We start from the raw sequence: 25,589 nt of genomic DNA on the forward strand, positions 1-25,589 counted from the left end.
TTGCCTGTTTTATTTGTTAGGGTCTTTACTTCAGGGACATCAGTTATCTTTATGGCACATGCCTTTGTTCTTCATACCCATTATCATCTTTATAGTCTAGGAATTCCCCCAAAGTCTGTAAAATAACATAAAGTACATTCATGAAACAGTAATATTGGGATGGGTTGGCAGAAGCAAACTCAACCCAGGTCTTTAAAGAATAACAAAGCTAGCCCTGACCAGTTTGGCTCAGCGGTTAGAGCGTCGGCCTGCGGTCTGGAGAGACCCGGGTTCGGTTCCCGCTAAGGGCACGTACTTCGGTTGCAGTTTGTCCCCGGCCCTGGTTGGTCGTGCGGGTGGCAGCCACTCGATGTGTCCCTTCACGTCGATGTTTCTCTCTCTCTTTCTCCCTTCCTCTCTCTCCCTCTCCCTTCCTCTCTCTCCCTCCCACTCTATCTGTACAAAAAATGGAAAAATGTCCTCGGGTGAGGATAAAAAAATAAAAAATAAAAAATAATAAAAAAAAGCTAAAACCCTGCTACTCAAGTATCTGGGGCTTACTTACCATGGGTCCATTTAAACACACACACACACACACACACACACACACCTCAGATTCCTAATAGATTGAAACTTTCTCAACTTGGGGGTGTAGTTGAGGGGTGTGCAGGTTTGATTGTTGGAGCTTTAAGCACTCCTCATTGCTCCCTGATATTGAGCCACTTGGGACAAGGCCCTAGGTCTTTACTGCTCCTCCCTGCAGATAGTGGTCACACTTGCATGACCTCCAGAAGAGGATGGAGTGGGATGCAGGAAAGACAGGCCTGGAGGGTAACACTGTACCACCCAGCTCCCACAGAAAGGCTTCCTCCGGCTCCCATTCCCCCACCTCCCGTATGAGAAGCTCTTGCCTCTTGTAGTAGCATACGAGGGTTCCCACAGGCACACTGGACTGTCACTACCCTCTTCGGTTCAATACCATCTCATTTTATTTATTTATTTATTCCGTTATTGATTTTAGAGAAAGTGTGTGAGAGAGAGAAACATCGGTGAGAGAGAACATCGATTGGCCACCTCCTGCATGCCCCACACTGGGGATCAGACCCACAATTTGGGCATGTGTCCTGACCGGGAATCGAACCGGCGACTTCTTGGTTCATGGGTCGACACTCAACCACTGAGCTACACTGGCCAGACAGTACCATCTCATTTTAGTCAGGAATTTCTCACAATCTCAGAATCCATCTTGTTTTACAGCACATCTATGAATACATGAAATATACTTTTTTCCCTATCATTTCTAAAATTCAGGGAAAAGGATAGAAGCTGTGGAGTTCACCATTTTAGACCAGAAACTCTTGTATAAAATTCAAGTAAAATATTGTTTTTGTTATAAATTTTATATATACAAATAATATAATATAATATAATATAATATGTATAGAATGTTTTTACTGATTTTAGAGAGAGGGAGAGAGCAAAACATCTGTTTCTCCTGATTGGGGATCCAGCCACAACCTGGGCATTTGCCTTGACTGGGTGGGAATCAAACCGGCAGCCCTTCAGTGTACAGAGCGATGCTCAACCAACTGAGCCACACAGGCCAGGGCAAAAATCATTATGTACAGTCAACTTATATAATTCTTTTTCTATCTGTTTGCCCACCCATCCATCCATCCATCTGTCCTTCTATCTGTATATATTCATAAGAGATGTCTGGAATGCTTTTAACTTAATATTTAAATAGTTATTTCTGGGTAGTGGGATTTAGAGTGATTTCCTTTCTAACTTGTACTTTACTGCATTTTATAAATTTATAATAAATGTGGAATTTTTACAAATAAATTAATTCTTAAAAGCATACTAAAGTTAGTTGTCTCTGAGTGTTGGGATTACAGGTGATTTTTTCATTTGGCCCATCAGCATTTCTTAATTTCAACTGAGTATCTTTATTTTTTTTGTTATATTTTTAACAAAAAGTTTAAAAGGTGATTAATTCAAAACTGGGAGCCATCAAGACCAGTAAATAGTTCAATAGAACCATTAAATATACTAGAAGAGTTGAAAAGCATTGATATTTTCAAATAGGAGTGGTCTGAGTCTTCATATTTCAGTTTGGGTAATAATATTGATTAAATATGTACAGATAGGAAACACCTATGTCAGGACTGTCACAGCTGAGTTATACGTGCAGTCCAGTCACTCTTCCAAAAGTCTCTTCTCTGTGGAGACCAAATACAAAAGAGAAATTTCCGAAGGAACTGGTCCAAGTGACCAACAACTGATGAATAAACAAAATGTATTCTATCCATACAATAGAATATTATTTAGCAATAAAAAGGAATGAAGTGCTGATATATGCTACAACATGGATGAACCTTGACATTATACAAAATAAAGCCAGCCAGCCAGAAAAGCCCACATACTTTATGATTCCATTTATACGAAATATCCAGACTAGGCAAATCCTCATGGAAAAAAGTAGATTTATTGTTGCTTAGGGCTGGGGGCATTTGGAGGAAAATGATGAGCGACTGATAATGGTTACAGGGTTTCTTTTGAGGATGATGAAAATGTTCTAAAATTGTGGTGATAGTTGCACAACTCTGTAAATATACTAAAAATCATTGAACTTTACACTTTAAATGGGTGAATTAAATGGCATGTAAATTACCCAGGCTTTTCCTTGGGCTTCTGAAATGACACTGTATATTAGGAAGGCTTCTTTGGAAACTATTCCCGTGCAAGAGCTGGGGCATTTTTAGCATCACACCATGTATAAAGCACTTCATAATGTTCACAATTTGCTCCACTTGTTCTTCGTGCACTTGGTGGAAGTCAGATCACTGAAAATAAGAACCACAAGAACAGGCCTGAAGCCCTGGCCGGTTTGGCTCAGCGGTTAGAGCATTGGCTTGAGGTCCAGAGAAAGCCAGGTTTGGTTCCCGCTGAGGACATGTATCTTGGTTGCAGTTTGTCCCCGGCCCTGGGTGGGTCGTGTGGGTGGCAGCCACTCGATGTGTCCCTTTCACATCAATGTTTCTCTCTCTCCCCCTCCCTCCTTCCCTCCCACTCTATCTGAACAAAAAATGAAAAAATGTCCTCAGGTGAGGATAAAACAAACAAACAAACAAAAAAAGACCAGGCCTGGTAGTGGTGCCGTTATTGTTGCTCGAGGCCAGCACTGAAGCAGCATTATGCTCCGCCTGTCATCGGAAGCGCTCCTTAGCATGGGAAGCTTATCAAGTAACAGAGTGAAATGTTCACATATACTGTATTACTTCACTTGATCCTTAAAACAACCTTTAATAGCAGGTACTGCAAATGTGTTGTACAGATGGGGAAACTGAGGCTAGCTTAGAGGAGCTAACGAACTTGCCAAGAACCCACTGTTAAGAAGTTGTGGAGCCCTGGCCGGTTTGGCTCAGCAGTTAGAGTGTTGGCCCACAGACCAGAAAGTACCAGGTTCGGTTCCCACTAGTGGCACATACCTCGGTTGCAGTTTGTCCCCGACCCTGGTTCCTGGTTGGGTTGTGTGGGTGGCGACCACTCGATGTGTCCCTTTCACATCGATGTTTCTCTCTCTCTCTCTCCCTTCCACTCTATCTGAACAAAAAATGGGGGAAAAAAAAAAGAAGAAGAAGTTATGGAGTCACTGTAAAGCAACAGGGAACTAGACAAAGATCAAAGAGAGAAGCCCTGGCCAGTTTTGCTCAGTGTTAGAGTGTTGGCCTATGGAATGAAGGGTCTCAGGTTCAATTCCTGGTCAAGAGCACATACCTGGGTTGAACCCTGGCCCCTGTCAGGTTGTGCAGGAGGCAACCAATCAATGCTCTCACATCAATGTTTCTCTCAATCTCCCTCCCTCCCTTCCATTGTATCTAAAATTCAATGAAAAAATATCCCCGGGTGAGGATCATCAAAACGAGAGAGAGAGAGAGAGAGAGAGAGAGAGAGAGAGAGAGAGAGAAGATGTAAACTTACCTCCCTGAAGACAACTCGAACAAACAAAGCCATTCACTCAGATGCCATCACTCACTGCCTACGGTCTTGGCAGCCATCTCCACACACAGACATTTGGTAGCTTTATCTTTTCTGGAAGTTGCCATTTCTCCTTGATCATTTTTTTTTCCCCAGAGACATTTTTTTAAATATATATATTTTTTATTGATTTTAGAGAGAAGGGAAGAGAGAGAGAAAAATCTATTTGAAAGAGAAACATCGATTCAGCTGCCTTCCAAATGCCCCCTACTGTGGATGAGCCCAAACCTGCAACCCTGGGCATGTGCCCCAACTAGGAATCAAAACAGCGACCTTCTGGTGCATGGGGCAATGTTCCATCAACTGAGCCACACTGGCCAGGGCCTGAGACATTTTTTCTGGCCTTTTTATTAATTGCATTAATCAGAAGAGCATTTCACTGTCCTTTTTTGAAGAATCTTCTCAGCCAAATATTTTCCCATCTTTACCTTACAGTCTGGCACAAGCTGGTAAATTCCAGGGACCTCTTAACCTGCCTTTGTTTCTCAGGACCCAACAAACATTTCTTCAAGATATGTCAGCACAGCCCTGGCCGGTTTGGCTCAGCAGTTAGAGAGAGCATTGGCCTGCGTTCAGAGAGACCTGGTTTCGGTTCCCACTAAGGGCATGTGCCTTAGTTGCAGTTTGTCCCCAGCCCTGGTTGGGTTTGCAGGTGGCAACCACTTTTACATCAATGTTTCTCTCTCATTCTCTCTTCCTCTCTCTCCCTCCCACTCTATCTGAACAAAAAATGGAAAAATGTCCTTGGGTGAGGATTAAAAAAAAAAGATATGTCAGCACAGAATTACTGGCATATCGTCACACCTGTGACAAATGGTCAGGATATTCTATATCTCAGGAAGGGTCGCTCAAACCCACATTTATTTTAAGGAATTACAGGGAGTCCGCTGTTTTTTACAGATTAGGTGTTACTGTTTTAGTCAGTTTTCACCATTTTTAGTAACTCTCTGCCCTCCCAGCACATACTAATATACACAGAGTTATAAGGTTTTGTTGCACACGATGCTTCTGATCAGCCTGCATTTTACCACTGTCTTTGCCACAGTAACAAAATCTATATAACAGAGGTCTGTTATCAGATAACAACAGGGCTTGAGTCTAGTTCTTTTGATTTATAGCTCAGGTTCACTCTGCATTAATCCAGGCTGCATCTTACATAGATCATTCTGACATATTATATGTAAAATCTTGATAGAGCTGCATGGTTACGAGAAAGATAAGCAGTTCTCATTAAGTCAGATAAACCATTGTTAGAATGTTTTCTCCTCTCACTTGCCTAATTCAGATATCTGCCCAAATTTTGAACAAGAATTGTGTGTTGTCAGAATGAATTTTCCAAGTAGCAATTGTTTTTAGTATAAATGGTGGTGGCAATTCCATTATACAGGGGTGAAAAATAAAGTTTACAGTTGTAATACAAATAGTGCAATAATAAATATACAAGAATAAGCAATTAATAATAAAAGAATAAACTCGTTTCGTGGACTCACAACTGTGAACCTACTTTTGCCAACCCCTGTATAATGTATATCATAAATGTATTCAGAACCTGAGCAACTAATGACAGCTTTTCCTGATGTCGCAGTTTCTCTTTGTTCATCAGTTCCATCAGTCAGATTAAAAGACAGAGATCTTACAGATGACTCCTTGTACACCTGGGTTTTCTATTCTATCTCGTATCTATAAATTTCTCCTTTCCAAACCACCTCCTTAGAATCCTTAGCAGAGAGCAAAAAACAGAAATTCTATGATACTGGATTGTAGCCTACAGATGGGCAAATGATGAAAGGAACTTTACAAGTATTACTCCATTTAATCCTTCCAACAGCTCCATGGAAATAGATATTATATGACAAAAAGACACACTGCTAGTCAAGATCACACTAGTGTTCAAACCCAGATATTTCCAACCTAAAAACTCATGTCCTTCCCACTCTACCATAGTTTGAGAGATGGACACTTTTTTTTTTTTTTTTGATCCTCATCTGAGGACATTTTTCCATTTTTTGTTCAGGTAGAGTGGGAGGAAGAGAGAGAGAGAAACATCGACATGAAAGGGACACATTGAGTGGCTGCCACCCCCACGACCAACCAGGGCCAGGGACAAACTGCCACCGAGGTACATGCCTTAGCGGGAACCAAACCCAGGTGTCTCGGGACTGCAGGTCGATGCTCCAACCGCTGAGCCAAACTGGCCAGGGCAAGATGGACACTGTCATGTAACAATATGACATAAACAACTGCAACATAACTTCTTATGAGAGACGTGTGAATGAAATGTTGCCCAAAACCCTCAGGAAGACTTTGGGAACAAATGGCCACTGAAAGAGGTCTTTAAGGATGAATAAAACATCGCCAGGTCCAGAAAATATAGCCATAAAGTACATTCCTATGCAGATTCACAGGGACTGTCCCTCATATTCTCACACTCTTGAAAATTCCTCAGTACTTCAGAGCTCTGCAAAAGCTCCGAGCCCTACCTCAAACCAGACTTTCCTTTACAATTTTTTTTTCAGGGCACCTAGTGTTCAGTGGAGTGGAGTTCTTGGGGTGCTGTGGGGAAAAGAATTTCCTGATGTCCCCATGGGAGGATATAAAATTGATGATATAAAATTAAGGGGGTTTCCCTCCAAGGTCCCATCTCTGTCCATCCCACCATGGAAAAAGCCAAATACTGTCTTCAGCCGGGCTAGGATTAAGGCCACTGCCCAGAATTTGTGCTCCATATTAAAGTACAGTTCAGTCCAGCATCTGGCTAGCTGAGCTTGTTCCCAGCTGCAGTCCATTGCGTGTGAGGGCTGCTTACGGCCACATGGCTATGGAGCAAGAGTGCAAGAGAAAACAAGAGCAAGAAAATTCTTTGGGGATTTTACTGTTCCAGTGGCTTGTTAGCAGTGGCTTCATCCTTCTAGCCAATGATCTTTTTCCCTGGTTAGACTGATAGTCAAGCACCTTCCCTGTGTCACCCCGACTTCACTGCACATGTGCCCATCTTCCCTTTTGTTCAATCCCTTCTCCTAGTGAATGAATAGACAAGTGGTTCCCTGGGGAGCATGAAACTGTAGCTTCCTGGTGAATGACCATGGAATAATGTCTGGCCTCCTGTTTGCTCTTTTCTTTAATATTAATGTAGTAATTTAATATTAATATTTTCTTTAACTAATTATGAACACTAAAATTGTCATTGTTTAAAAATAACCAATGAGCCCTGGCCGATTTGGCTCAGTGATTGGAGAATCGGCCCCTGGCCCAGAGTCACGGGTTCGATTGCAGTTCGGTCCCTGGCTCTGGTGGGAGTCATGCAGGAGGCAACCAATTGATGCGTCTCTCTTACATCAATGTTTCTCTCTTTTTCTCTGTCCCTCCCTTCCACTCTATCTGAAGATGAATGGAAAAATATCCTCAGGTGAGGATTAAAAAATAAATAAGACAAAAAATAACCAATGAGCTCTGAGGCATAAGGCTTTCAACAGCACTCCATATTCTACTCATCCTATACATTCTGTGTTCGGATTCATCTGTATTTCCATAATATTGCCTAATCTTAGTTTATACTTTACGTTTTTCCACAACCTTTATAAATATGGCCTGGTCTTGATTCCTCCTCAATAACTAATTTGAGTGTAAAAGCTAAAAGCAATAAAAACAAGAATGTGTTTATTTAGTATAAACCAAATAAAAAAAATCTAACAAAACTAAAATACAGAATGCAATACTTACATTTCTTTTGATAGCAAAATGTTAACACACAATTTTATAACATTTTTACTGAAATTTCTCTGTATTAACAATAGTAAATTAATATTAGAAGGAAACTCATCTTTATTAAGTTTACATAGCTTTGAGGAGCAAATAAAATGTACCAAATAATGCCCTAGATGTTTACATTATTGATTTGCTTGTTTGTTTGTTTGTTTGTTTGTTTGTTTGTTTGTTTTGTGGTACATGCCCCTAGCAGGAACCAAACCCAGGACTCTCTGGTCCGCAGGCCAACGCTCAACTGCTGAGCCAAACTGGCCAGGGCTGTTTGCATAATTGATAATAGAATAATTATACTCACTATCTGCTAGGCATTATGCTAAGAGTTTATTTAATTTTCATAAAACTCTATAAAGTAATATCAGTGCCCTTTTTTCTTTTTTTTTTTTTACAAATTGAGATTGAGAAGAATTGAGATTCAGAAAGGTTAAGTTACTTGCCCAGAGTTACACTGCTACTCAGAGCCAGAATTTGAACGGAAATCACTCTGATTTGAACCCAAATCATTCTGACAACAAAATTGTTCTTTCAACTACAGAATGACAATTTCATCTCCAAAAACTATACAAAAAAGGTCAAATTATGGAACCAACATGAGATTTTCCAAAAGCTATCAATTAATTATCTCACAATGTCCCAACAGGTGAGATCATAGTTACTCACTGATAAAATTTGCATCTGAATTCCACAAATGTAACCAGAAAAGATTACTAGGCAATTTTAACACATGCTTCCTTCCAGGTATGGCAATGATAGCTGCTAAGTAGATTCCCACTAACATCAGCTTCCATCCAAGTCCCACACTAGTAACCCACAGAATTGGACTGCAGGTATGTTTGGCTTATAGTGCTTTGTCTTAATTTTCACAACAGAACTACCTTTTTGCCAAATATGAAAAGTTTTCTAACTTCTCTAGAAAAGTGAAATCTAGCAACCCTGACCAAACACACACAGTGCCTGAACCTTATTTAGAAGGGTCATTGAGTTCACCACTCCCCGCTGGCTTGTTTCACTCATTCCTATTTCTTATCTGGTTCTTGTAGGTGTTTTAGTCTGCAATCCCTAGACTACATCTCTTCTAAACTAGAGTTCATCTTTCACCATGTAGGAATCGGGAGCTTTTTATCCTGGCAGACATCCCACAGGAAAAGTTACTTCTCAAAAATCCTTCTCATCTTCCTCAAAAAGCAAATGACAATGTTTTTTCAGAACAGTTCTGTCCAAGAGACCTTTGCTGTTGGAAAGGGTTATTCTTCAGCTAATCAATAATAGCTTCTAAAGACCCTGCTCAGAAGAACAGCATGACTGAGTCATTTAAATTGCACAATGTTCAAAGAAAAGCACATGCCTATCTGGACCTTTAATCTGTTTTGATGAAATCAATTAACCTACTACTGGCATGTTATTAGTTGAATTCAGTAATTATTAAGTGCCTCTCTTTAAGTACCAGGCAGCAGCATGCCAGGTTTTAGGAATGCAATCAACAAGACACACTCTAACCTTCAAAGAGGCTGCAGCCCAGTACCAAAAGGAAACATAAACAGTTAAGTAGCTCGTACAATGAAAGCACACATGAAGATCATCATCAAGGATCAAGGATGTATTAAGAGGAAATAATTTCTAAACTAAAATTTGGTAAGTATGAGGATGCAACAAAGTCAATGAGATAAGAGATAAGAGAAAGAGATGTGGTGTTCAGGGAGACAGAAATGAGAGCTTGAGCTACCAAGGGTATGGCAAGAAATGAAACTGGGAAGATAAATGGTCAGATTAGGAAATGTCTTCTAAGCCAAATAGAGAAGTAAAACCTAAGCATCATTCTTGACTCCTACCCTTATGCCACTTCCAATCATTTAAGTTTTATTCTGAGGAAAAAAAGAAGTCATTAAAAGGATGAGAAACAGGAACAGAAACCAAAGAAATAATCTAGACACTACTAAGAAGGCAGTATCAACAAAATTAGAAGTCCAGCCGTACTGGGAGATAGTATTTGCAAAAGATACAGCTGATGAAGGACTTCGTATATCCACAATATAAAAGAACTCTTAAAACTCAACAAGAGCCCTGGCCGGTTTGGCTCAGCAGTTGGAGTGTCAGCCTGCAGACCAGAGAGTCCCGGGTTTGGTTCCCGCTAGGGGCACGTCCCCTCCCCCAAAAAAAACTCAACAAGAAAACCCAATTAAAAATTGGGCCACATGCCCTGGCCAGTTTGGCTCAGCGGTTGGAGTGTCGGCATGCGGACCAGAGAGTCCTGGGTTCGGTTTCCGCTAGGGGCACATACCAAAAAAGAAAGGAAAAAAAAAAATGGGCCATGTGCTTTTAACAGACACCTTACCAAAAACAAAACAAACAAAAAAAAACATAAACATATGACAAAAATGCTCCACACTAGCCTGGCCAGTGTGGCTCAGTGGTTGAGCATCGACTCATGCACCAAGAGGTCACCAATTTGATTCTTGGTCAGGGCACATGCCCAGGCTGTGGGCCTGAGTGGGGGGCATGCAGAAGGCAGATCAATGTTCTCTCTCATTGATGTATCTCTCTCTTTCCTTTCTAAAATCAATAAAGAAAAAAAATGCTCCACACTGTTATCAGGGAAGTGCAAATTAAAACAAGATACCACCACATACCTATTAGAATGACCAAAATCTGACAACACTAAATGCTGGTAAGGAAATGGAACAAGAACTCTCCATTGCTGATGGGAATGCAAAATGATACAGCCACTTTGGAAATCAGCTTGGCAGTATCTTACAAAACTGAATATACTCTTAGCATATGATTCAGCAATTGTACTTCTTTCAACCCAAAGGAGTTGAAAACATTAGGCACACACAAAAACCTGGACACAGATGTTTTGAGCAGCTGTGTTCATAATTGCCAAAACCTGGAAACAACCGAGATGTCCTTTGGTAGAATGGAAAAACTGGTATATCCAATGGATTCTTCAGTGCTAAAGAGGAATGAACTATCAAGCCATGAAAAGACTTTGGGGAATCTTAAATGCGTATTACTAAGTGAAAATACAATCAGTGGTTGCCGGGGGTGGAAGTGGGGGAGGTGAATAGACAGAGCAGAGGATTTTAGGCCATGAAAATCCTCTGTATACTGATGGATATCATTATACGTTTATCCAAACCCATAGAATACTCACCAGCAAGAATGAACCCCAAGGTGAACTACAGATTTAGAGTGATTATGTATCAGTGTAAGCTCATTCTTGTTTTAAAAAATAAAAACTGTTACACCCAGGTAAATGATGAGAGGATGCATGTGAAGGCAGAGGGTTACATGCAAAATCCCTGCACCTTCCTCTCAATTTTGTAAACCTAAAACTTCTCTAAAAGATAAAAATGGGAGTAAAGGGAGGGTAGAGGTAGGAATTGGTGAGATTCCAGAGCATAGAAGGGGTTAGCCATAAAGAATGGATACCTAGCCCTGGCCAGTTTGGATCAGCGGTTGAGTGTCGGCCTGTGGACCAGAGAGTCCCGGGTTTGGTTCCTGCTAGGGGCATGTAACGCGCGCACACACACACACACACACACACACACACACACACACACTGGATACCTAATACAAAGGATTAAGAGTGTGAATACAGCCCTGGCCGCGCACACACACACACACACACACACTGGATACCTAATACAAAGGATTAAGAGTGTGAATACAGCCCTGGCCGGTTTGGCTCACTGCGGTCCCGAGACCCGGGTTCGGTTCCCGCTAAGGGTGCGTACCTCGGTTGCAGTTTGTCCCCGGCCCTGGTTGGTTGTGCGGGTGGCAGCCACTCGATGTGTCCCTTTCACATCAATATTTCTCTCTCTCTCTCTCCCACTCTGACCAAAATATGGAAAAATGCCCTCAAGTGAGGATAAAAAAACAAACAAAAAGAGTGTGAATACAGCCTGGCTGGTGTGGTTGAGCGTCGACCCATGCACCAAGAGGTTGCTAGTTCGATTCCCAGTCAGGGCACATGCCCAGAATGTGGGCCTGATCCCCAGTGGGGGGCATGCAGGAGGCAGCCAATTGATGCTCCCTCTCTAAAAATCAATAAAGAAAAAAAACTGTGCATGCCCCGGCCAGTTTGGTTCAGCGGTTAGAGCGTCAGCCTGTGGTCCAGAGAGACCCAGGTTCAGTTCCCACTAAGAGCACGTACCTCGGTTGCGGTTTGTCCCCGGCTCCTGTTGGGTTGTGCGGGAGGCAGCCACTTGATGTGTTCCTTTCACATTGATGTTTCTCTGTCTCTCTCTTCCTCTCTTCCCCTCCCACTCTGTCTGAGCCAAGATGGAAAAATGTCCTCGGGTGAGGATTAAAAAAATAAAATAAAAAGTGTGCATACAGCCTGGCCAGTGTGGCTCAGTGGTTGCACGTCAACCCGTACACCAAGAGGTCGCAGGTTCGATTCCTGGTCAAGGCACATGCCCAGGTTGTGGACCCAATCCCCAGTGGGGAGTGTGCAGGAAGCAGCCGACTGATGTCCCTCGCTCTCTCTCCCTTCCTTTTTCTCTTTATATATATATATATATATATATATATATATATATATATATATATATATATTTTTATCCTCACCCGAGGACATTTTTCCATTTTTTGTTCAGGTAGAGTGGGAGGGAGAGAGAGGAACAGAGAGAGAGAGAGAGAGAGAGAGAGAAACATCGACGTGAAAGGAACACATCGAGTGGCTGCCACCCGCACAACCAACCAGGGCCGGGGACAAACTGCAACCGAGGTACGCGCCCTTAGCGGGAACCGAACCCAGGTCTCTAAGGTCCGCAGGCCGACGCTCTAACCGCTGAGCCAAACCGGCCAGGGCTCCTTTTTTTCTTAAAAAAAAAAAAATCAGTAAAAACATATTCAAAATAAAAAGTAAAAGGGAAAGGCCTTGGCTTTTACTATCTTCAGGAATTAGAAAGCAAAGTCCTAAGTCTGTGTATGATGGCAGGGAGTGACGCAAGCAAAGATTTAGAGATGTGGAATAGGTGATTATACCCTTATGAAGAATTGCTTTGCAGCACCATGAACCTAGCAAAGGTTGAAATGTATAGTAATGTTATACATCTACATTGTTAGAGATGCCAATTTGCAAGGTTGTGTGATTGCCTTCAGTAGTGTGGCACTATAAGCAATATTCTTCAGAGAGGAAAAAAATCCATTTAAGTTTATTTAGCACTCACTACATAAGTAATGCACCAAAAACTTCAATGAAGGGGAACTTCTAGGAGTCAGTAGATTAAAGCAGAGCTGAACAATTTCATGAGGCCAAATGGAGCAAATGTATTTACAAATAATGGCTTATTTGGGGTAATGAGCAGCTCACTGATCCTCTCCAAATCCAGGTACAATCTATAAGAATGAATAGCACACTCACTTCATACGAATAGAAACTGTACCTTTGGCCCTGGCCGGTTTGCTAAGTGGTTAGAGCATCAGCCTGGGACCAGAGAATCCTGGGTTCGGTTCCTGCCAAGGGCACGTGCCGCATTTGTGGTTCGTCTCTGACCCAGGTTGGGGTTGTGCAGGCGGCAACCAGTCAATGTCTCTCACATCAATGCTTCTCTTTTCTTCCCTCTCCCTCCCGCTCTATCTGAAGATAAATGCAGAAATATCCTGTAGTGAGGATAAAAAAAGAAACTGTACCTTTGTGGAGAACCAGTTATCAAGATGGTTCTATGAAGAATACAGATAGAGGGTAATTCAGTTATATGAAATAGCACTTGCATGGGCATTATCAATTGAGAGGAACAATGTCTTACAATTGGGAGAAAATGGCAGTTTTTACAGGAAAGTGACCAAAAATAAAGGTCTGTGGTGGAGAGGGTTCCCAAAACATTTCAAACTAGCCCTGGTGAACAGAAGGAATTTAATTTTAATTCGACCAAGTCAGTATAACAGCACCAATTACGGTACTTGAATGCTACTACTCCACGTCACCAGGCCAATAGTGATGAAACAGTGGCAGCCTCTGGTGATACAAATACCGATTTTGGGTGTATTTGGAGACATGCAGTGCAAAACTACAGCTCCAGTCGTGTTATTTTATGCTAAAAATTAAAGGCACTCCAATTCCCAGAAAAAACGTGTATCCCTAATGTAATATTCACGGACCTTTGCATGTTAGCCTTAAATTATCTTACCCTATTCTCTACAACTTTCATTCACATACCTCTGTAGAGTTTTCCAGTCTTTCATCTAACGCTTTTTTTCAATTTGTCCAAATCCTAACACTCCATTCAAGACCTAGTTCAAACGCCACCTTCCCCCCAACATGACTTCCAGTATGGGCATTTATCCTTCTCAGACTGTCAAAATTTGTGTATTTTATAAAAATCTCTCGCCTTACTACTCAATAAACAGTTCCTAAAGTCTTACAGGTCAGGTGTAGATTTGAACCATGAATAAAAAGAAGTTAGTTTCAAGTCTTTTTGCATTTTACTGTGCTTCCTATATTAGAGAACTGGCATCATCTAATTTCTCCAATGATCTTCCAATCACAGTAATTCATAACACCATTTGTTTTGAGCCAGGTTTTTCTTGACTTTTGACTAGTTCCTATACCACCCACCCTCACACAACTTAGAACAAGCTTTAAAAAAAAATCCTCGTCTGAGGATGTCTCCCTTTATCTTCAGATAGAGTGGGAGGCAGGAGAGTAGGGTGGAGAGAAAAACATCAATTGGTTGCCCCCTGCATGACCTCGACTGGGACTGGGGCTGGAACCGCAACTGAGGCATGTGGCCTCAGCCAGGACTGAACCCGCACCTCCTCGCTCCACGGGCTGATGGCTCTATCCACTGAGAAAACTAGCTAGAACAAGGTTTTAAAGAATCACAAACTATGTATTACTCACCAGCTCAAAGTCCTTCAGTGATTTCCGTTGGAATGAAATTCAAACCATGGCTGTGTTTTGGTCTATCTAACTTTCCATTCTCCTCACATATACCCTTCCCAATCCACCACTCATTTTTTGTTCCTCCACGAGGCTAAACTTTCCAGTCTCTTAGCTTCTGCACCTTCTTCTGCCTGGAATACTGTTACCCAAGACTTTCTCCCAAATTAGTTTCTTAAATCCTCAGCTCCAAGATCCCTGCCCTTTTCAGATGCCTTTCCTGTCTATTTGGATAGGATAATATCCATGCATGTAATAGGAATTCACATGCCTTTTATATAAAATCTTTAGGTTTTCAATAGCATACTCGCAAACCCACTCTTGCTATTTCCACTGGCTGGTTTGTTTTTTGTTTTTACATACAGTAACATTTTCTCACAAGCCTAGGAAATTGATTACCATTATTCGAGAGAAGGTACTTGCTCAAGGTAATAAAACTAGTAAATGACTAATGATTGCAGGTTCTAATTAAATTCTTAGTCTAAACCAGTTACTATTGGCTCCATCTATCTGTTCAATCTTAACACTTGAACATATAACCCCTATATTCAATCTACATATCTTCATTTATCCCTTACATGCTTGTTCCCAATAGACATTCCATACTTAAAATGGCTCAGGACAGCTGATGTGTATCATCATAATTCATTCTAAGTTGTTCAGGATACAATTTAATAAACTGGGCTCAGACAAGTATAATTAAAATTTTTATTCATTGTAAATAACAGGCACTCAAATGTTAATGGCCAACCATAATCTTGGAACAAATAGAGGCTTGCTTTTAATAATGTAGAAGCAGAAATTCTTCAACTTTTAAACAAAAATGAAAATTGAAAATTGTTATAGCCATGAAAATAAAACACTTTTTTCAATGATAGTCTGGGCTTTCTCAAAGCCCAGCAAACATCCCCGGACCACCTCAAAAGAAAACAAAAAATTTCAGTGTTCTCTGTGACTTCCAGTCTAAGTTCCATAGACTAAGAAACATCTCTTCCTCCCAAATCACACAAGTAGACTAAAATTCAACATAGGTAGTAAAACACGATAAATGTGATTATCTATTTCATTTTTCCTTTGCACTAGTTTCCAGGTAATACATCAAAATGATAAAAGGCACTAATATTACTTGTGTAAGAAAATTTTATTTTAAAATAAATGCCCACAAGATGCAATTACTAATTGCTAGTTTTAATGTTAACTTTAAACTAATACTTAATTACCTTTATATGAGTGAGTTCATTTATCTACATTAAAAATTATTCCATCATTCTCACTTTATTTAGCCAGACCACTTAAGCATACACATGATCTAGCCATTTACCCTCTCGTTTATTTTTTTTCAGGTCTTCCTTACCATCACATCCCTTGTATGACTTGCTCTTCCATTGCCCCCCTTGCCAGTACAATGCTGGAGTGAAACCTGGAGATTAACTGAGGGAAGGACCCCTCTTTTCCTACAACCCTTTGGGATCTTGTACCACACTTCACAAGTTAATGCCATATTATTTTGGAAAGAAATGGACATATTACTCAGATATAAGTCATCTTCCTTGATAAGCAAGTAAATTTAACTTCTCTATACTTTTTTTTTTAACTTTTGCCTTTAAAGAAAATTTATTTGAGAGGGCAGGAGGGAGGGAGAAAGGGAGGGAAGCATTGATTAGTTGCTTTCTGTACTTGCCCTGACCAGGGAACTGGCAACCTTCTGGTGCACGGCATGACACTCCAAACATGTGAACCACACTGGCCAAAGCTATCCTCTATTTTTATTTATTTATAGATTTTAGAGAAAGGGGAAGGGAGAGCGAGAAAAAGAACAAAACAAAACATTGATCTGTTGTTCCACTTGATACATTCATTGGTCTATTCTTCTGTGTGCCCTGACCTGGGATTGAACTTGCAACCGTGGCATATGCCAACACTCTAACCAACCAAGTACCCAGCCAGGGCCCATATACTATTGTTTTGTTTTGTTTTTTAAGAGAGGGAGGAAGGGATAGAAACATCAATTGGCTGCCTCCTGCATACCCCCAACTGGGGATCAAACCCACAACCTGGGCATGTACCCTGACAGGGAATTGAACCAGCGACCTCGCAAGTCCATGGGATGACACTCAAGCCACTGAGCTATACCAGCTGGGCACACTAACCTCTTAATGATAATGTCCCAGGGAGAAGGAACAATTCCAAATCTTATCACCTTTTTACCTTAATTTTAAAAGCACCATTTTCATGAAAATTAGGCAATGGATTAACATTTTATTATAATACAATGATCCCTACCAATATTCCAAAAAGAGCACAAAAGACACCCCCTCCCCTGATTTTTGTGATCAGCTGCCTATTGTCAGTTTTGACTGGCGCTGGAAAACAGAAGGGTTAAGTAAATTGAAAGTCATCATTGGGTTTTTAAATAGGAACATTTGAATAATACTTCTTGAAGACATTTTACCAGCCACTTATTTTTACCCTGAAGAAAGTTTGAAATACAAAATTAGTATTTAAAGCACCATACAAAAGAAAAAGAAAACAAGCCAGACAAAGGAGTAAGGTATATTTCAATTTAATCATTGTCCATACAAGTTTATAAAACTGCTAGCTAGACACGCAGACATTAGGTCGCAAGGGAGATCCAAGAATTTTTGTTCACATCTAAATATTACCTTAAAGTATGGAATTTTGGCTACTTACTTTCATCACTAGCACATGCATTTAAAGTTAAATACTTACCAAATTTTCAATGTCTGCTTATCCTTGCTAGGAAAGGACAGAGTTCCTTAGAAATTTACTTCACTTTAAATCTTAAAGACATAAATTGAGGGTCCATACTTTGGTACTTTATCTAGAAGAATACATCACCATTATCACATACTCAGATATCCATTTTCAAATTTATTTTAGAAAACTATCATTGTTCATACTAAAAAGCATTCAAGTTGACTGTTCATTATTGTTTTACAAAGATCGGGAGATACAATGTGAAAACATCCTTAGCATATATTGACATTAGCTAGGATGTGGATCAAGACTAGAGGGGAAGGTGTTAAACAGGGCATCAATTAACTAAAAATATACACGGAGGCTAATTTTCACTGGTATATAGTTCCAGAAACCACTATTTCTAACCCAAGTTTTTCATGCAAGATTATAGTTATTTAAGAATGCACTGGAAATTTTCAAGCCTCAAAGAGAATCAATCAGCCTACATTACCATATTTTAGGCCAGCCTCCTTCAACCTTACCCTCAGCTTAAGTGCTCACAAATCACTGCAACAGCTTCAACAAGAACAGACAGGAATTCTTGTATTTACCTTTTACACCTATGCAATGTAGGAGCCAAAGCATAGAGAAAAATATTTTGGTTGTCAACCAAAAAGAAATCTGAAGCTTAAAATGATAAATGCTAGATAGTTTTGAGTAAAAACCTTTTCTTCCATCTCACCAAACGGAAATAATTTGTGTTAAAAGTTTTTGAAGTTATAGTGTTAAGTGAGGGTCAGGAAAAAAAAAAAGACGAAGCCAGATTGTTATAGAAATGTCAGGAGATAAAATAATCACCTTCTTATTCTTAATATTCTCAATTCAGGTAATATCTAAAGAGTGAAGAAATTCAGATTGCCCACTCTTTGATGAAAGTGTCCCCTTTTGGTCAAATTTAAAAGGAAAACTGTGATATATAAAAGGATAAAATAGTACTCACCAGAAAGGCAGCTTTAAAGAGATGGTTTTAAGGAAAACCATTTCCACTGTATCTACGCCATTTCTTATACAGATTAAACTGTGAAAGGCAATGAAACTTAAGCCCTTAGGTAATTTTGTATCAAAAACCAAGTGGATATCTTACATTTTTTTTCATCAGTTGATAAATGGAGGTTTAAAAATATTTAACACTAATCACCATCCTAGTTTAAAAGGATTACAAAATCAGCTACTTTTATGGATGGACTGTCTCAATCAAATAAGACATCATTACACTTAGGTATAAGGAGGAAGCCATGCATCCTAGTCAATGCTACAAACTGAAAGGATGGTTCAGGCTTTTATAAACTAAACTATGCTTTCTTCATCTCCTTGGTATTTAAAATTTTTATCAACATAAGTACAGTACTTAAAGGTTAAAGAAAATCTCTCATGGATGGTTCAAGACAACAATGAACTCTGATAGACCAATGAAAATAAAATTTTAACATTTTTTACAATCCATTACATCCCCTGTCTAGATTTCTTGATGAGTAGTCAGATTTATTTGAGTATTAAAAAATAAGGTTTGTTATTCTTGGTTCAATGTAAAATGAACCCATGGTGGTGGTGCACCAATGGAATAAGGTTCTAGTTTATAAAAAATGAACAAAATTAGTACTTATTTACAGCAAATTACTAAACATACTTACGAGCAAAAAACAAAACAAAAACCCCACCATTTATCATTTCTAGAGGTGAGGAGAGTTTTTAGGTTGATTCATACTGTAAAAAGTTAAAAGGTAAATGAATACCACCACATTAGTGACTTAAGTAAAAGACCCTGGACCCAAAGCCCTGCACTCCGTATGACATACTAAAATGAACATACAGCCAATAGAAACTTACACTGTCTTTTCTTTATTGTACGTGTCTATTTAGGATCAACCATAACCAAATAATAAAGGAACAGTATTACCCTTTATTATACCTGAGGTTACCAAACCTAAAGCTAATTGGCCCAAGTACTGAGTGTTTGAAAGTGTCCAATGGATCTGTATTAGTTATACTCACATTTAAGCAACTGAAGCTTTCTTCCTTGTGTGGGTTATATGGATATGTTTGGAAAAAAAAAGGAATATCAGGTACTTACAGATTAAACTAACCTGTACTGGCAGGGCTGTGGGATTTTTCTTCTCTACCAGTAAGTAGCAAATGCTGAAATTCTGCTGCTAGTTAACAAAAACACAAATTGTATTAAACTGAGGAGTTCAATCCATACTTTAAAAAGTAAATGTGCATTAAATTTCCTCAGAGCCTCACATTAATACATTGAAAAAAATTTCCCTACGTCTTACAAAAATTAAATTACCTTACATTGGCTATTAAATGTAGTGACCATAAGAGAATTAGTTAATAACACTGTATATCTCTTGGACACAGCTCAGTTTTAATAAAACTATGTATTCCAATGTGTATTACGTGGAAAATTTGCCTACTCTAAAAGGTGGGGAGGGGTCATATATCTAGGAGAAAAAAATCTCTTAAATGTGATCATTTCTAAATTGAAGTATATGTAGACACACCCCACAAAAGCAAACCACTTTCAAGTTATTAATTCAATTTTTAAAAAAATTTGTTTCACTTTCTTAAAGATTTTACATTACAAAAACATGGGCTGAAAGGTAAATTCTACTGTTTCTCCTGAAAGTACACAGAACTAACAATTAAAAAAGGGAGGCTATGCTCACTAATTCAAGCTAATAGAATTTTACTGACACTTTCGTTGGTTCCCCTAGGTAGATAGGCAGCCTTGTTTTATTAGTAGAGACTGTGAAATAATGCTGCAAATCTCATTTATTTTCATTCTATTTGTAAATAAAATATTGAATGAGCTACATTGTAACATATGATTTGGTGAAACTAGTAACAAATGTAATCCAAGAGCAGGAATGCTGTTACCTGTTATTACACATTTAAAGTTCATTAATCTAGCAAAACTATATAATGGCTTCTTTCCCAAATAATCACTATTGGTCTGTGCGCAGTACACTGGGGAGGACATATCACTGTTCATTTTTATCAAAGATGGGCATCAATGAATTTCATTGCCAGTGTCTCAAAATTAGCCAAAGGTGAAGGCCTACAGATCCTTAAAAAAAACCCAGAGACATAAGAATGCCAAGGGGCTTGGAGAATTCCAATAAAGGGCTTCCCCTTTTTACAAATACAGCATTACACAAACTGTGTACATAGCACATTATTGAAGGTGTGCCATATCACCTTCATACATTATTAAAGCACTTAGTATTAATGGGTGGGATCCAAATAACCAAGCATTACAAATTTACTCACATGTATCTTCTCTGTAGTTAATCTCATCAAAATAAGACATGTACACACAGTCTCACAATATAGCTGGTTTTTATATGCCTCCTAAAGAACCTAACACAAACCAGTCTTGATTTATCATATTTAATTTGCTTCAAGTAGAAATAGTTCAAATTAGCTTCAGTGAAGATCTCCTTTGGGTCTCCAATTTCTGCTTAATACAACTTCTATATCTTGCTTGGTAAAATACATTTTCCCGAGGACACATGATATCAATTGAACAGATTTAGAGATAGATGGTTCAAAATCTTGAAACCAATGCATTTTCAAGCTATTATTTTTTCCAGAGTTGGGAAAGCAAAAAGCTCTTCCTTTTACGGCCAAATTATGCAAGCAAGAATGTATACAGCCCAGGGAAGAAAAACAAAGCTAATAAAAAGCAATTAATTCTTTTCTCAGCCTTACTAAAGAAATCTATCTTTTTAAAAATGCTACTTTTAAACCTATTATTTCCCAACAAAAATGCCAAGTAAGAACATGAAAACACTTGGAAAAATGGAAGATTAGGGAGCTCAAAGTTCTGCTTTCCCTACAGCCTATGCATTCTTTTGAATTAGATCCATAATAGGGGATACCTAAGAGCCAAGACATTATTAATAGTTCTGAAAATTCAACATCACAAAATTGTGACTGTCACCGTGTGCAAGACACCATATACATCATTAAAGTAACTGCTTATTTTGCCAAGAAATACCACACAGAAAACTTAGATGATCTCTATGCTAGAAAAACAAAGTTATTTATTAAAATGATTCATATGACAAAATACCAAGGGTTTTAAAAAAAAAGAAAAAGAAAAAAAAGGCAGTAACCTTCACTAATATTCAAGCCATGAGATAGCAAGCAGAAATATAATAAGGGGAACGTTTACTTACAAAAATCTGCTTTATAGTCAATAATCTTGGAACTGAACCACTCCCTCATTTTAGAAGACTTAGTTACAGTGAGAGAAAACCAGTTTCATTTTGGAATAACATACAAAGGTTATTCAGTATTAGGTAGGTAAATACTACCTTTTTAAAAAGCCATGCCTGATTTATACAAAATTTTAGGGTACATGTGGAATTTTTAAAAATCCCCTAACCAATACAAGTGTATATTTTTATCTCAGTAAAGGGGTCATCTTCAATATTTCCTTTTATTTACCAAGTTTCACCAGTGGACATAATAGACACCTGAAAGGTATGTAATTCTTAAAATCGTATTTGTCTGAATCACAGAACTAGATATATCAAAGAAACTAGATCTTAGATATTTGTGTCATCTTCAACAAATTATGCCACCCTTAGAAAATCCCACCTCTCATACAAGTATATAAGAGCCTATTTCAGTTATTATTATTTCAATTATGACTATCAGAACAAGCAGCTTCACTCCTGAATATTTTAGTATACTGGGGGATGGTGGTGCAACAGAAAACAACTCCAAATAAGGAGTCTTAAAAGGGGTAATCATTGAGGTTATAAAATATACCAATAAAATAATCGTGTGACAAAATTCTTTTTTCAAATATTAAAATCTCTTTTCCCATGATTCAGTTGCAGAGAAAAGCATATGAAAGTTAATTAAGCAGGTGAAAATTTGGAATTCATTTAATGCGTATTTTTTCTTTATGCTTCCAACTATTAGAACCACATAGAAATACAATCCCAGGTTTGCTAAACGTTGCACTGTATGTTAATCGTTACTGTTCACAAGAAAAATACTATCTGGATAGAATGGTGACTCAAACACAGGAAGGAACAAAATCCAGGTTTACGTTTGGGCCTCTCTCTTCCAGATCCCTCTTTACCCCCTACAACATAAAAGCATAAACACATCTTTTCTCAACAAATAAAAGCAAACTTTAGTTGGAAACAAATGTGGATACGTCTCATGTATGCAGAGTGTATAAAATATTGTTCAGTAAGGCTGAAAATGAACCTCAAAGTAATAGTTCCAAAACCATAGTTGAATATACTAACTTGACCCCATGATACAATTTTCGTTTGGCTACCTGAACCTATCCATACTGACAGGTTTGTAATACCAAAACTCATTATCTCAAATGTGTAGTGTATATGCATACATACCACACACATACCACCTTCCCACTTTTCACAGGGCTCTACATTAACATTTGCTCTAATGTGGTGAGGTTTGAAAAATATTAAAAAGCATAAGCATTTTCAGATGACCTTTCAACCTTAATGTTCAATGCATAACTTTGGGATTAAGAGTGCATATTTCAGTATCCGGTAGCATTTCCAATAATTAAACTTATCCTTGAGGTTAAATTTAATAGTATGAAGAGAAAATAACAAGTATAAGATTTTCCTAAAAGTAGAAAGTAAAAAATTTGATCGAAACATCTCATGCCTCCAAATCAAAAATGTCAAATTTTGTCAATTTACTAAACTGTAATATAGCAATACCAGCTTTACTGAGGCTGTTTATTACATAACACCAAGTAAATTACATATATCAAATACTTCTTAATGTTTATTAACACCACAGTCAAACGTGAATATTAATATAGAGCCTTCTCTGCCAAAAGAGTATAAAAATCCTACGTTTAATTAAATTTAGGGGCCTTCACCAAACTTGCTGCAAGTTTGGGGACATAAATATCCAACAGCCATCAAGCTGTGAAAGCCCCTATAAGGAATAAAATAAATCCCACTTGCCTCAGACTGAACAGGGCAACACTGAGACTCAGCCTCAGCCTGTCCTATGGCAGGGCTATAGGAAGAAGAAAATTTTAATTTTAGAAAAACATTACCCAATTAATTTAAAAGACATGCATTTTTAAAAAATCCCAATGATCAAGCAAGCAAAGGAAAAAAAAGTAGCTCTTAAAAAAACAAAAAACAAAAAAACGATTGTCCACTATAATTCTACTGAGACCACAGTTATTTTTATTGGGATCTCCCCCTAAATACCTATTTAATTAAGCTGAGTTTAAATTCAATATGTAATTGCATCAGTGGAATAGAAGCACACGCATCTTCCCCATTCCTAATAATAAATGTGTAAAACATTACTGAAATAGTAAGTATTCAAATCAAATGATAATTCCAGCAGCCACTCAAAAGTTGTTCCTCGCCTGCTGGTCTTGTTACTGTCATACAGTAGTAAAATCTATATAATAGAAACTAGTGCCAGACAAATGTTTAAGTCATTTTTTTTAAAGGTGATTTAAGAGTGAAGCCAAAGTTGGAAGCCCCATTAATATTGCAATTTCCTAAATTATGGCAATCATGCCTGCCTGAAAATATCAAGTCCTAAAAGTTGTCTTCTGTGAGGGTGGATGAATTTTACTTTGATTTAACTCTATTATTTAAGAAAGCATGTGTCAAAAGTTCATTATTTCAACGTAATTTGTTCCACTCATGATTTAAACACAGTATGGACCCCAGAAGCAGTTAGGTAAAAGGTATTTTCTAGAAGCTTAATTATGCTTTGATGCATGCACAAATTACACTTTTGAATATATCAAATGAGCACCACCTGAGCCATCTACCTACAGGACACAAGAAAGAGATGGTGTGTTTAAGATTTTAAAGTGCCATGATTAACACTTTGGATTGACTTTTAATGAGAATCATACCACTTACTTAAAAGTAGTAATACTTTCTCCCTTCAGACCTCAAAAAGCAATATTGACATAAAATGTTCTCTTTGCATTAAATGCAAATCAAATTTTGCATAATTTTTGAAACGTCATGATATTTTTACCTCCAAGATTTTCAACACACGTTTTTCTTTGGCAGTACAAATGTGCTACCAAATTCTAAAACTATTTCAGTAGGCAGATGTTGGGGATGGGGGTAGGCGTAGATGAAGCTTGGCTGCTAGAACAAAGATGAAGTGTATTCTTGGTGATACATGGATGTTACCTTTTCAGACTATGAAATTTTCTGAACCTCAATGGTACCACAGCACAGGAGCTATAAAACCACTGGAGCAAAATGTCCAATTTAAAATAGCCCTCAGCTCCATAATACTTGCAGTGTTTTGTTTAAATAACTTTTACTTGTCACTTAAATACATAGACTCTTCTATGATGATTAAAATATTTCCCAGTATTTTTCTGCAAGGTTAATGCTTTTAAAAAACTTCAGATTTCATGTCTTATATCTATGTCTTCGCATAAAGGTTAAAAAAAAAAGGTACCATTTTCTAAGAAGTCTTAACTTTATATTGAGAAAAACCTCAACTTCAGGTTATTATATTAATAAGTATACTCTGTACAGGTCATTTGATACTTAATTTAAGCATAAATCTACCCTGAAAAAGATTAAAAAACTGGATAGCAAAAAGGTCAAAAGGAACTATTATTACATGGGACTTACAACACAAAATATTAAATAACAGCAGTCACCTCTACAGAAAAGTTCTCCATAGGAACACAGTAATGATTAAATTTCCAAGGATGAAAAAGTTAACAGTAAAGCCATTTATTAAGCCATTTAGGCTTAATAATAGAAGGTAGCTATCTAATCAAAGATATGTCATTTTCCAAGAATATAATAAAAAATTTCAAATCCATCTGTTAACCATTCAACAGAGGCACATTTAGATTCTCGGCACTGCACTTAGAATATATACCAATTCAGCCCTGGCCGGTTTGGTCAGTGGTTAGAGCGCCGACCTGCGGTCCAGAGAGATCCAGGTTCGGTTCCCACTAGGGGCATGTGCCTCGGTCAGTTTGTCCCCAGCCCTGCTTGGTCGTGCGGGTGGCAGCCACTCAATGTGTCCCTTTCACGCCAATGTTTCTGTTTTTCTCTCTCTCTCTCTCTTCCTCTCCTCTCTCCCTCCCACTCTGTCTGAATAAAGAATGGAAAAAAGTCCTCCAGTGAGGATAAAAAAA

At 38.4% G+C, this 25,589-nt stretch overlaps 1 long non-coding RNA gene across 1 annotated transcript; it reads right to left on the minus strand.

The window, feature by feature from the left end:
* Positions 1–16,721: 16,721 nt before the first annotated feature.
* Positions 16,722–19,574, minus strand: LOC118633758. Its single transcript, XR_004960262.1, has 3 exons — positions 19,513–19,574; positions 18,369–18,446; positions 16,722–17,510 (listed from the first exon to the last, which is right to left on the minus strand). It is a non-coding gene; the product is annotated as an uncharacterized LOC118633758 (long non-coding RNA).
* Between the last annotated feature and the right edge of the window lie 6,015 nt (positions 19,575–25,589).

This window comes from Molossus molossus, unplaced genomic scaffold, assembly GCF_014108415.1.
Source record: "Molossus molossus isolate mMolMol1 unplaced genomic scaffold, mMolMol1.p scaffold_m16_p_19, whole genome shotgun sequence".
Taxonomy (NCBI): Eukaryota; Metazoa; Chordata; class Mammalia; order Chiroptera; family Molossidae; genus Molossus; species Molossus molossus.